Source organism: Saccopteryx bilineata, chromosome 1, assembly GCF_036850765.1.
Source record: "Saccopteryx bilineata isolate mSacBil1 chromosome 1, mSacBil1_pri_phased_curated, whole genome shotgun sequence".
Classification (NCBI taxonomy): Eukaryota; Metazoa; Chordata; class Mammalia; order Chiroptera; family Emballonuridae; genus Saccopteryx; species Saccopteryx bilineata.
In genome coordinates this window covers 64012103-64024649 of record NC_089490.1, presented here as the reverse complement: position 1 = coordinate 64024649, position 12547 = coordinate 64012103, and the positions used below count along the sequence as shown (strand labels likewise).

The 12547-nt window shown below is 36.2% G+C and overlaps 1 long non-coding RNA gene across 2 annotated transcripts in view; it reads right to left on the bottom strand.

Annotated features, from left to right (window-relative positions):
* The window catches only part of LOC136319898 (uncharacterized), a 90998-nt gene extending 88954 nt beyond the window's left edge, over positions 1 to 2044 (bottom strand). For both annotated transcript variants that reach the window (XR_010728239.1, XR_010728238.1), the window contains exon 1: positions 1950 to 2044. This is a non-coding gene — a long non-coding RNA (uncharacterized lncRNA). The remainder of the gene's footprint in view (positions 1 to 1949) is intronic.
* Positions 2045 to 12547: the final 10503 nt, after the last annotated feature.

Here is a 12547-nt window from a genome sequence, read left to right as displayed (position 1 = left end):
AATTGTGAATTCACTTTTCAAATAAGGATAAAATAGAATATTCAAATATTAAATATTGTGCTTGAATAAAAACAAGGTAGGTGAAGCTACTTTTTGGCTGCCAGTCAGTGCCAACCCTGCACTATTTCAAAATCATTACTGATAAGATGGTTTAGAAGAGTGCACTTTAATACATGAAAAAGAATGCATGAAAGCTAAAGTCTAACATAAAACATAAAGTGTTTACCATTGTATTGGAGAAATAAGGCCGAAAAAAAGGTTGTGGCTTTTATCAGTGGCTTAGTTTTGAAAGATCAAATTTATAATATTGCAAAATATACCAAGATAAAGCTGAGTTATGAACCCACAGAAAATACAGACATGTCTGAATATATCTAGAGGACAAGTGAGATTTGGCCACTAACAGTTTATTTCTGTAAGAGCCTAAGGATGGTCCTGGGAAATAACCCACCTTTAGGTTAGCAGAGATTTTAGAAGTAGCAGTAAGGTTCCAAGTAAAGGTAACAAGCTAGTGTCAACAGAAAGAAATGGTTTTGGCCACGTTAGCAAGTTTGTGTGAGATGTGTGGAGACTTCTGGAAAGCACTGGTAAGATTTTAAGAGGCCAGAATGTCCTCAGAGTGGGCCTTGGGGGTTGGGGGTGGAAATGGAGGGGAGAGAATAACCAAAGAAATACTGTTCTGTTTCTGTTAGTGTGACCCTGTGACCCTTGGCCCTGGCACACCCTGAGGAAACGTGAGTTAGATAAGGTAACCCTAGGCCCTGGCTGGGAAAAGTCACTAGGAAGTTGACACTGCACCCAGTTTTGGTTGATTTTTACATCTTGGAAGCAGAGTTTTTTTTCTGTTTGAATCATGAGAAGAACAGATTACTGGAGAAAGATTATTCAAGGGCTCACTGATGACTTTAACTTGTGTAAATCAATGTCTTGAAACTATGATAGAAAAAAAACAAACAGAACATCCCTGGCCTCTGGGACTTGGGGCAGAAATTGACAGGTACAGGGCATGAGGGAACTTACTAGAATGATGGTAATGTTTTATATCTTAATAGGGTTTGGATTAGATAGGTGTATTTATTTGTCAAAATTCAGCAAAACTATACTAAAAACTTGTGCATTTATTATATGTAAAATTTTCCTCAAAAGAAAAAAATGCAAAAAAATATTGAATCCTTGATAATAATATGAATGCTGAAGTATTTAAGGAAAAATGTGTCTATGTCTGCAATTTACATCAAAACTAATACAATCTACTGTTAACCTAAAAATAAGTTATTTCCCAGGAGCCTCCTTAGGCTCTTACAGAAATAAACTGTTAGTGGCCAAACCTCACTTGTCCTCTAGATATATTCAGACATGTCTGAATTTTCTGTGAATTCATAACTCAGCTTTATCTTGGTAAATATTGCTATTATTACAAATTTAATTCTTGAAAACTAACCCACTATGGTGCATTAATGAGTGGATAAAGAATAGAGATATGATAAAACAAGCAAAGTAAAATGTTAATAATAGAATCTAGATGGTAAACATTTGGATGTTCACAGTAAAATTATTTCAAGTTTGCTGTGTGTTTAAAAACTTTCATTAATAAAATATTGAGGGGAATAATTAATTTCTTGGATCTAAAAATTTAAGTCTATAAAGAAACCACAGTAGGCTAAGATTTTATCTGTTTTCACCCCATCTAAAACCAACCAAGAACCAGAATGAGTTGGGAATAGGCAAGGTCAGTATGTCAGCTCTATCTCATTTCTCCTGCACCTGATTACCCCCAGCATCCCCCAGCATCCCAGGTTCTACTGATTCACCCACCTAGAGGGTCAATATGTGCCTAGCTATCTAGACATTCCATGTGTTAGACAGTCGTATGGAATCCTAAATAGCTGTCCACTATATAACCACCCCCAACTGACACACACAACAAACAAGCTTCGAAGCTGACACACTTGCCCATATTCCCAGTCTCATCACTGGCTTCCATGTGGCTGCCTGAGCCTCTTCTGCCCACAGTCAGGCTTGAGATTCAATGCCCTATGATGACCAATGACTTCTGGGATTATGCTGCCCCTTTCAATTCTAGCTCTAGTTGTAAGGATGGAGTTTCTGTTTTGGTTCCTGTTATCTCATCAGGTTTCTGTGGTCACTCTCCCAGTTTGGTGTCTGAGGCCCAGCCTATTACATAAATAGATGGTGACTGCTGTACCAGAATGACCCCAGGACAGGCAGCTAAAGAAGAAGGCTGCAAAGGGACCTTGACTTAGAAGACATGAGGCTCAAAAAATGGTTGAGACAATAAAGTCTACATCTAAAGAGCCTGAGATCAAGTCCCATAATTATGCAACAAATGTATTTAAATTCCTACAATGTGCTAGGCACTATGCCAATGACTGAGTAATTCGGTGAACAAAATAAATATAGTCTCTGACCTCATAGAGCTTACAGTGGTGGAGAGGTATCAAATAAACACTAAATAAAAAAATATATACATACATATACACATGATGATAAATACTATGAAAATAGGATTCTTTGTCAGAATATTAAGGAAATCCACTTTAGACTGGGCAAGGAGTTGATGTCTCCCTGAAGAAGTGTCATTTAATCTATGACCACGTGAGGTGTCCCAGGGGGAAGAAATAGTCAAAATGAAGGGGAGAAGGGAGAAGATACAAAAATTTGAGACACATTAATGTTAGAGGAAAGAAGGAAAGTTTATTGGACTGAAGCAGCATGAGTAAGGAGCTGTAATTTTTTGGATAAGATCTCAGACAAGAAGGCATGGGCCGGATCTTTGCAATCCTAGCAAACATGTTAAATCCTTTGGATTTTAATTCAAGTATAATGGAAAACATTGTGTTTTAGACAAAGAAATGAAGTCTTCCTGAGTGCCATCTGCTCCAGAAATGGCTCCAGTTCTGAGTACCAAGTCTTCTGGAATAATACAAGAATGTCAGCTCCAACTGGTCAGAAATTTTTATCTGTATTGCTCACTGCTCTATTTCCATGCCTAAAATAGTAGGAACCTGATAAACATTTGTTGAGTAAACAGTATATCTCTAAGGATAATAGGCCTGCTATATGACTGTAGATTTAGATCATACTCAAAATTTCAATGGCTCTGGTCTCCTTTGTGCATCTACCTATGGTTTTTACACTATAGACACCTCTTACTGTTTCACAGTAAAGAAAGGCTTAACTCTCTAGTACACACCCCAAGAGCAGAAAGGCTTTTAAAACAGAAGTCTCTTTATTTTGTGTTTTAATCTCAAAAGTCATAATGGGGAAGGGAGAACACATTGACTTCTGGGATATATAGTAAGTATAAGAAAGCCTACAGTTAGAAGTGAGAAAAAAATGCTGTGAATGAGTGGTGGGAGGGTGTTGGTAGAATAATTGAAACTCAATGATTCATGTAAGTTAAGAGTCCAGGTTGTAGATATCCAGGCACCACTGGACCTATATGCTTGGGCCTCATCATAGGATGCTATCTCCCTCCATCTATGCTACAATTCCCTTTATAGGCTTTGTTTTCAAGCAAGCTCTTCCTAAATTCTCAAAAAGAAGCCTGACCTGTGGTGGCGCAGTGGATAAAGCGTCAACCTGGAATGCTGAGGTTGCCGGTTCAAAACCCTGGGCTTGCCTGGTCAAGGCACATATGGGAGTTGATGCTTCCTGCTCCTCCCTCCCCCTTCTCTCTCTCTCTCTCTCTCTCTCTCTCTCTCTCTCTCTCATTCTCTCTCCTCTCTAAAAATTAATAAAAGTAAAAAAAAATTAAAAAAAAAACAATATCATTGTATCCTGATTTATTGATGTCACCCCATTAAAAAAATAAAATTATTAAAAAAAAAAAGACAGCTACTTATAGTTTCAGATATGCAGACTACCAGTCTAGCAACCCTATCAGGAGGAAAAGGCATCTTTCTCATATGCTGGCTGAAGTCAATTGGCTCTGATTGGCCTGACTTGGTTTACATATCTACTCTTGAACCAATCACAGTGGCCAAGGGGATGTACTATCCATCATGGTCGCACCTAGTTGGTATTCCCACCACTGAAGGGGGAAACAGTCAATCACACCTGAAACCCAAGTAGAGTGAGAGGTCATTCTACAAAGAAAAATCTAAAGAAGAAATAGTGAATCTTAGGCAGGCAAATAAAAAGCCAAGTACAGATTGATAAGAATCATTTCTACGTGCAAAGAATATTAAAGGCAGATAATGACTAATAATTAATTTTTCAAAAGGACACCCATATTACATATGTACAAATCTTCAAATAACAGACTCTATGTATATAAACATTCTGTTTAGTTTCCTCCAGGTTCAACTGAGTATAAATTTCAAGTGAACATTCCAATCCAAAACATAAACATGAGGAAAATCCTAGCTCTTAATTTATAAATGTTTACCCTGACATATGTCAGAAAGGCAGTAACCATTTATAAGAATTGTATGTCCTGGTCAGATAGCTCAGTTGGTTACAGTATCACCTGGATACACAAGGTTATAAGTCCAATCCCTGGTCAAAGTATATATAGGAACAAATTGATGTTTCTGACTCTCTCTCTCTCCCCCTTCCTCTCTCTTTAAAATCAATGAATAAATTTTAAAAAATAATAATTGTATGCATTTCTAAGAAAGTTTTAATATTGTATAAATTAAGCTGAAAATTGCTACAAAGTGGAAAGCTAAATTTGGTACTTACTTCAAACTGATAGATAATATTCTGTGTAGTGTTAAGAATTATTTGTGGGATGGTGGACACATAATACAATATACAGATAAGGTATTATAGAATTATAGACCTGAAGTTTAACCAGGCTGTGGCAGAGTAGATAGAGCATCAGACTAGGATGCAGAGGATCCAGGTTCAAAATCCCAAGGTTGCCAGCTTGAGCATGGGCTCATCTGGCTTGAGCATGGGCTCACCAGCTTGAGCACAGTATTGCTGGCTTGAGCGTGGGATCATGGACATGACCCCATGATAGCTGGCTTGAGCCCAAAGGTCACTGACTTGAAGCCCAAGGTTGCCAGCTTGAGCACAAGGTCACTGGTATGAGCAAGGCGTCACTCACTCTACTGTAGCCCCCCAGTCAAGGCACATATGAGAAAGTAATCAATGAGCAACAAAAGTGACACAACAAAAAATTGATGCTTCTCATCTCTCTCCTTTCCTGTCTGTCCCTTTCTTTGTCTCTCTCTCTCTGTCTCTGTCACACACAAAAAAAGAATTATACACTTGAAATCTATATGATTTTATTAACCAATGTCACCCTAGTAAAGTCAATACAAAAGGAAAGAAAGAATTATGTGTTTTGGATTCCTTATTTCCTTAATAAAAAATGTACTCAGTTTTGAAAATTTTTATAGTTAATCAAAACCTACAAATCTTTAGTTTAAATATAGCTGAACCAAATATAAGAACATTGAAAATGCTAATTTCAGCAAGGCATTAGTGGAATAATAAAGTAAACCTTGAAACAAACAAATTCTACAATAACAAAGTTATTCTTTTCTTTTTTTTCCTTCTTTTCCACGTGAGAAGAGGGGAGATAGAGAGACAGATGCTCGTATGCGCCCCATTTGGGATCCACCCAGCAACCCACATCTGGGGCTGATGCCCTGCCTATCTGGGGCCATGCTGGCAACTGAGCTATTTTTAGTGCCTGAGGCAAAGGCTCCACAGAGGCATCTTCAGTGCCCAAGGCTGATGTGCTCAAACCAATCAAAAGAACAAGAGAAAGGGGAGGAGAGGTGGTGGGGTGGAGAAGCAGATGGTCCTGACTAGAATCCAACCTGGGACTTCCACACACCAGACTAACACTCTACCACTGAGGCCACAAAAAGTTATTCTTGAAACAGGATTTTTGAAATAGAAGAATGACTGAAGGAGAAAAAAAAAGTAGACCAAAAATGCAAAGTCAGTAAGCTACAATCATTTTAGAAAAGCATAACAGAGGAAATATTTTACAACCCTCAGTCTTATAATGCACATACTGGTGGGGAAAATTAAATACATTGAGTAAAACCAATAACCTATTAACAACTACTAACATTTGCAAGAATAGCATGCATTTGCAAGAACATCATGTAAATATAACTGGAAACAAAATAAGATCAACTTTAAGCTTCCTTGAGGGCAGAGCATTTAAACTAAATAACCATTAGTCTTATTCATTGCTATATCTCTAAACCCTAAAATAGTACCTGGCACATAAAAGAAATTCAATAAGTTTTGCCTAATTAAAGAATGAATGCATAATCACTTTACCCAGTTATTTCTATTACTTAAAGTGAACAATTTGATGGATTATTTGATCTTGGAGTGAAACCAGTTAATCCAATATAGCATTTAGGTAAATGTGGATATACAATTATATTATATATATCCAGGAAGAATCTCCCACATATGTTAGAGTATGTATGTTTTTCAGGCCCAAAAAAGAAACAAAATTTTTACCCACTATCTGTATTTAGTAGAGTTGCACTGCCACAAGCAAGATTCTACCAGGACTGTTTGCAGAATACTAAATTCTTAGTTGAATTTCCCCTAGACGTAAATTCTGAGATGAGGACTGAGTGCACTTGGTTTATTTGAAAGTGACCCTGGCAGAGTAAAGGTAATAGAGCAGGGGTCAGGAACCTATGGCTCACAAGCCAGATGTGGCTCTTTTGATGGCTGCATTCGGCTCACAGACAAATATTTAATAATAAAAAAATCGTTAAAAATATAAAACATTCTCATGTATTACAATCCATTCATTTCCTACCGCGCATGTTCATGGTTGCAGGTGGCTGGAGTCAATCACAGCTGTCCTCCGGGACAACACCAAATTTTTATTGGATAATGCATAATGTACATGGGTTGTTGTATAGCTCTCACGGAATTACATTTTAAAATATGTGGCATTCATGGCTCTCTCAGCCAAAAAGGTTCCCAACTCCTGTAATAGAGAAAAGGAAAGGCAGCCAATATAGCACGCATTATTAAAGTACCTACAGTGGACACCACAGGAAAGCTCTAGAATTATTCAAGCAAAGGGGTGAAGAACTTGAGTATTTATACCTCTACACCATAAGTCACTGGATTAAGGGCCATCACCTGAAGGACATTAATTCCCACACATTTTCAGCCTCCCAATGGGCATATGGACAAAGTGGATTTTGGAAAAGTAAGGTTAGCCTCCCAACAAAGATGCAGTTATTGGCCCTTGGAAGTCAAGCTGGTATGCTCGCACATCTGAAGAGATACATGCAAGACATTCATAGTGTCTGCTACACCAGCCAAGTAACAGCAAATGGTATATAGCATAAAAGGCCCTATAGTAAAAAAAGAGAGAATATGAAAATAAAATGACTCCATTTTTGTTAGTCTAATAAGTACCATGTGTCAGTTTGAATATGCTATTGTTTTCTTTTAATGAAGACGGCTTATACTGATTAATTAGGTTTTGAGTTATCTGGATATATAAGGTATAAAACTTCCTCTCATTTAGATTGATCAACTATAACTTCTTAGTACCAGGCTAAGTAGCCTTTAGGGGCACTATAGTTAGTGGCTACTACTGTTTACACTCAGTAAATCATTGGTGCTTGATAAAGACTGAATAAATAGTTGATAACTGAGCTCTCCAGGCACAGATACACCAGAACACCACACACAGTCATGGCAGCCCACTTGCACTGAGTTCTGAATTTTTTTTTTAATTCACTCTTGACAACAAGGGATAACTTTGATGCAGGCCTTTTCCTTCTGTAAGAGACAGTTGTATACTCTGTTTTAGCCATAAAGTTTCCATAATAAAAATAATAGATTAAACCCTAACAATTTCCTTCTAATATAAACACAATTATATACTAAATTTCAAAATCTAAAGTAAAAATCATCTTTTAAAAAAACGCATCTTGAAAGTAGTTATTTAACTTTTTGTTCTCTATATTCCCTAAATGTCCCGCATTTTCCCAAGATCTAATATTTTAAAGCTAAATTTTAAATAAAGATTTTACATCTTATTATGATTCTGCAGCTAAATTTTGTTGTTTTCAGAAACTGTCCTATTACCTGCTCAATATGTTCAATTGAAGATAAATGATCATTTCTGATACTTATTTTTCTTTACAAATCAAACTAGAGACACAGAAAATAATGTACTGTTTTCCAAAGGGGATTGAGCATCACATATTTTCTATACACCCTACTACGTATATACCACTTCAGATACATTAAGCCTTAGAGATAGACATTTTAATAGTTAACAATATTGATATAATTCCTGTCCCTATTAACAACACAAATTTTTTAATGTTAATAGGAATAAAGCATAACTCACATAACATAACTCATTTAGCTTACTGTTGACAGCACAATTAGGTTTCAAATGTTAAAAATTTAGCAAATTACTTCTTTGTTTAACAATTCAAACTAAGACTACCAGCATGGTTTTAATAATCCATGCTAATACTGTCTTCTGCACTTCAGGTAAAAGATTCTCTTAACGCAATGGTTCTCAAACTTTTTGAAGTCCAAGCCCATTTAAAATCCTACAAATAATTGTAGGCACACTACATACAAATTTCTGAGAAATTTGTTATAATAATTAAGTCAAATATTAAAGAACAAAATATAAAATCCAAGTGTGCTTTTATGGTAATTAAACAAAATAAATACGACAAAATTAAATTTATTCTGACATTAAAAAACATTTTTATGTTACATTTTTTGAGTTATGCTTTTTAGAATTCACAATAAAGAGGGGTTAAGAAATTTAAAAATGACAAAAAGTTATCTTTTTATATATATAGATACACTCTTAGTAAGATTTAGTAAATTCGGTAGATACCTGCACGAATGTGTTAAGTTTTATCATTCTTGTATTTATGAGAAACATGAGCCTGATGTGTCCTAGCAATTTCTTCCATGTTTGGGCATGTATTTAAAAGGCAAACTCTCATTTCCTCGTCAATACATTGAAGAATTCCTCTTTTTACTCTTGTGTTGAGTGCAGAAAACCCCACCATACATGTCATCTTAACTTTACACCAAACAAAGGATAGAAGAAACTTGCCTCTAGTATTTCCAGGAAACATGGGGGGTAGTGTAAACAATCCAGCACCACAGCTTAACAGCCTTTTGCAACCTAATCGGGCAAGTGAGGTGGGGGTTGGGCAGACTGCCAGCTTACAGCCAATTCCCCACACTTCTGTCCCTCAAAAATCTAAACTCCAAAAACCCTGTTGGTTTTCTGGTTCCCAACAGGCACATATTTCTCTAGAATACCATAGGGCATGCCTGGAAATCTTCTAGGGCACACTAGGGCACCCTGGCACACACTTTGAGAACCACTGCCTTAAGGAATAGTTGTCATTATTCACTTCCTGAAAGTCTTCTAATACTTCTAATATTTCTTCAATTATCTGAGCACTAAATATTGATTTCTCAAACTTATTAAATGTGATAGAACAAGTGAATATTGAAATCAAACTAAAACACCATTTGATGATTTTCTATTTAGACTATTTCTCTGAATGCCTCTAGGCATAATTGAAAGATCCTGTTACTTTTCCTGTACCTTGTGTTAAAGTTTAAGTACATTAAATAATTGAATTGATTAACAATTTTTAGAATATTAATTAGCATCTCAACAGAAATTTAACAGAACTTTTTATAATACTTTAATCTTGATCGTACCAATTTCCCTCTCGGAACACTTTGAATTCCCAGAGATGACTTCTGAATATGGAGCTTCTATTTGCTTAATAGAGCTTTACACCACTGAGATCAGCTCTGTGGGGGCCTGGGGAGCTCAGAGCAAGATAAGAAAGGGGCTGCTTATGAATAAGAATGCAAAATAGACCCTCTCAGCCTTGCAGATGTCAAGCACTATATATCCCTTACCCTGATTACAACTTCAGCAGAGTGGAGTGGTTTGTTTATTGAAATAATGAATAGTAGATGGCATCCATTTTAGTGGAAAATTTTAATTTGTGATTCCCTGAGGCTCTGTGAAATGAAACACCCTTATTTATAACTGTAAATGAAACCAAATTGCTTCTGGAATTTCTTCTGTGAAAGACCATCTAAGAACACTGATTTTATATTAGTCTTTGAAATAAAAGATTTAATGAATGCACTTTTGTAGTGAATAACACTATTTCTATCAAGATTATTTTTATTCCTGAAGTATGTTCTAAACTGATTAAGTATCTGCTTTTAAAAACTAATGCACATTGTGACATTTAAGCTTGTCTCAGGAACTCAGAAAATAAAATTCTCTATTCTGTCTGATTTTATGTTTATTTTAGTTAAAATATCAGTTATTTCTGAAAGCAATCATTAGTGCCACAATAACATCTTATTTCAAACTTCAATGAGCAAAGAATTTAAATTAATTAAATAGTATTCAGGGAAAAAAAGGAAGTAACATTTACCCTAGCAAAATCTTGATAGAGAACTATCCTAAAAATTAGTCATTTTAAGAATGAAGTGACTTAAATCAGTGGTTTTCAACCTTTTTACACTTGGGACCAGTGAACATATAATTATTTCAGGGACCACTAAAGCAGAAATCACTCTGAGCATAAGAGAATTCGATTAAGATCACTGGGTCTATAATCTTCACACAACATCATTGCAAGTTAACTCTTTTGTGGGCAGGCACAAAAGTTCTGGTGGACCAGTCTGCGGACCAATGGTTGAAAAACATGGATTTAAATTGTGCAGAAGAATAAAACATTTTGAAAACACTCAATACTTAAGAAATCTTCATGATAAATAATTGATATGCTACTTATATATCAATTTGGCTAACTATTAAATCTTCTCTCAGTGATATTACAGAAAATATTTGGTTAACACATTCCATATACCTGATGTAAATGAAACATCATTTACTTTAAAATGTAGATACTCATTTACATTATAGAAATTATTGTGTCTATTAATTTCAGGTGCTGTTCTAAATCCTTAGGAGACAGTAGTGAACACAATGCTTATAATCTGGGTCCCAGCGGAACTAACATTCAATGGACAGGAGTGGGGTGGGGGTGGAGGATAGAAATTAAACTAGGCAGCCAAATAACTAAAGAAGATAATGTCAGGTAAGGTAAGGGGCTAGACATAAAATAAGACTGAGTAATGAACAGAAAAAGGTGGAGCGGGGAGCTAAAGAGACGCAAATGTTATTACCTCTGGGGTACTGATTGAGCTGAGACCTAAGTAATTAGACAGAGACATCTATGGGAAATTTGAAATATTGCAAATCAAAGTTGGGAACACCTTACCTGTAGACCACTAATATTTAGGAATAGAAATCTAACATGTAAAAACAGGCCTTCTCCTAGCTTTTGTGGGGTTCAGGGCAAGACTATAAATACAGGCTCAAATACTATATGTCTACATATTTATCAGTTCTAACTCAAGATAACAAACTGATAAAGGTAATATAGTCCATCCTCCTATCATGACAACATTACTTTTACCAGAATGTAGTGGTATAAGCAAAGCTGGCTTTCAGCTCCTGACTTATGCCCCTCTTTTTCTACTCTGGACTAAATTCTATGTCGCAAGGAACCTTAAACACTCATATATCGACACCTCAACCTACCCATCTGAGCCTATTCACACTCTCTCCCCACCACAACATATCCTTGGCTAGCCCTCAAGAGGCAAGACCCAAATCCAATGGACACTTGAGTTTTTCTCATGTTTCACTTCTTGGAAGAACTCAATACTGAAACACTCTTTTACTTTTTTTTCCACACATTATAATGCTTATTTTTCCACAAATGTCTTTGGTAATTCTTCTGCCTCTACTCATGTCTTTAAAAAATTTATCTTAAGGCTCTGTTTTAAGTCCTATTCTTCCTCACTTTACACATCTTCCCTAGGTGATCTCATTTATTTCCACAATTTAAAGTATCATCAATAGGTCAGTATCCATTTTCCTAGCTCCATCTTTTTCCTCAAGACAAACTGATTACTTGTTAGTTATACTTGGAAGCCTCTCAGGTATCTCTAGCTCAACGTGTCTAAAACTGATTTCTTTATTCCCTTTTTCCCAACCTTGTTCCAGTCTTCCTTGCTTCTGTAAACAGCACCCTTTCTATCTGAGTTGCCTAAATGAGAAATCTGGGGATCATCTTTTACATTGTCTCCTCTACTTCCTTCTCCCCATATCCAGTCAATGACTAATCCCACCAATTCTTTTCCCTCAGAATCTCTCAAATCTATCCATTTATCTATAATCCCTATGGGAACTATGTTCAAACCACTATTATTTCTTGCCTTGACTACAGCAACAGCCTCCTAACTTGGTGCTTCTCAAACCATTCCATGTCATGGCACATATAAAAAATTATAATATTATAAAATACTCTGGGCCTGACCTGTGGTGGCGCAGTGGATAAAGTGTCAACCTGGAAACGCTGAGGTTGCTGGTTCAAAACCCTGGCTTCCCGGGTCAAGGCACATATGGGAGTTGATGCTTCCTGCTCCTCCCCTTCTCTCTCTCTCTCTCTCTCTCTGTCTTCCCTCTCTATAATAAATA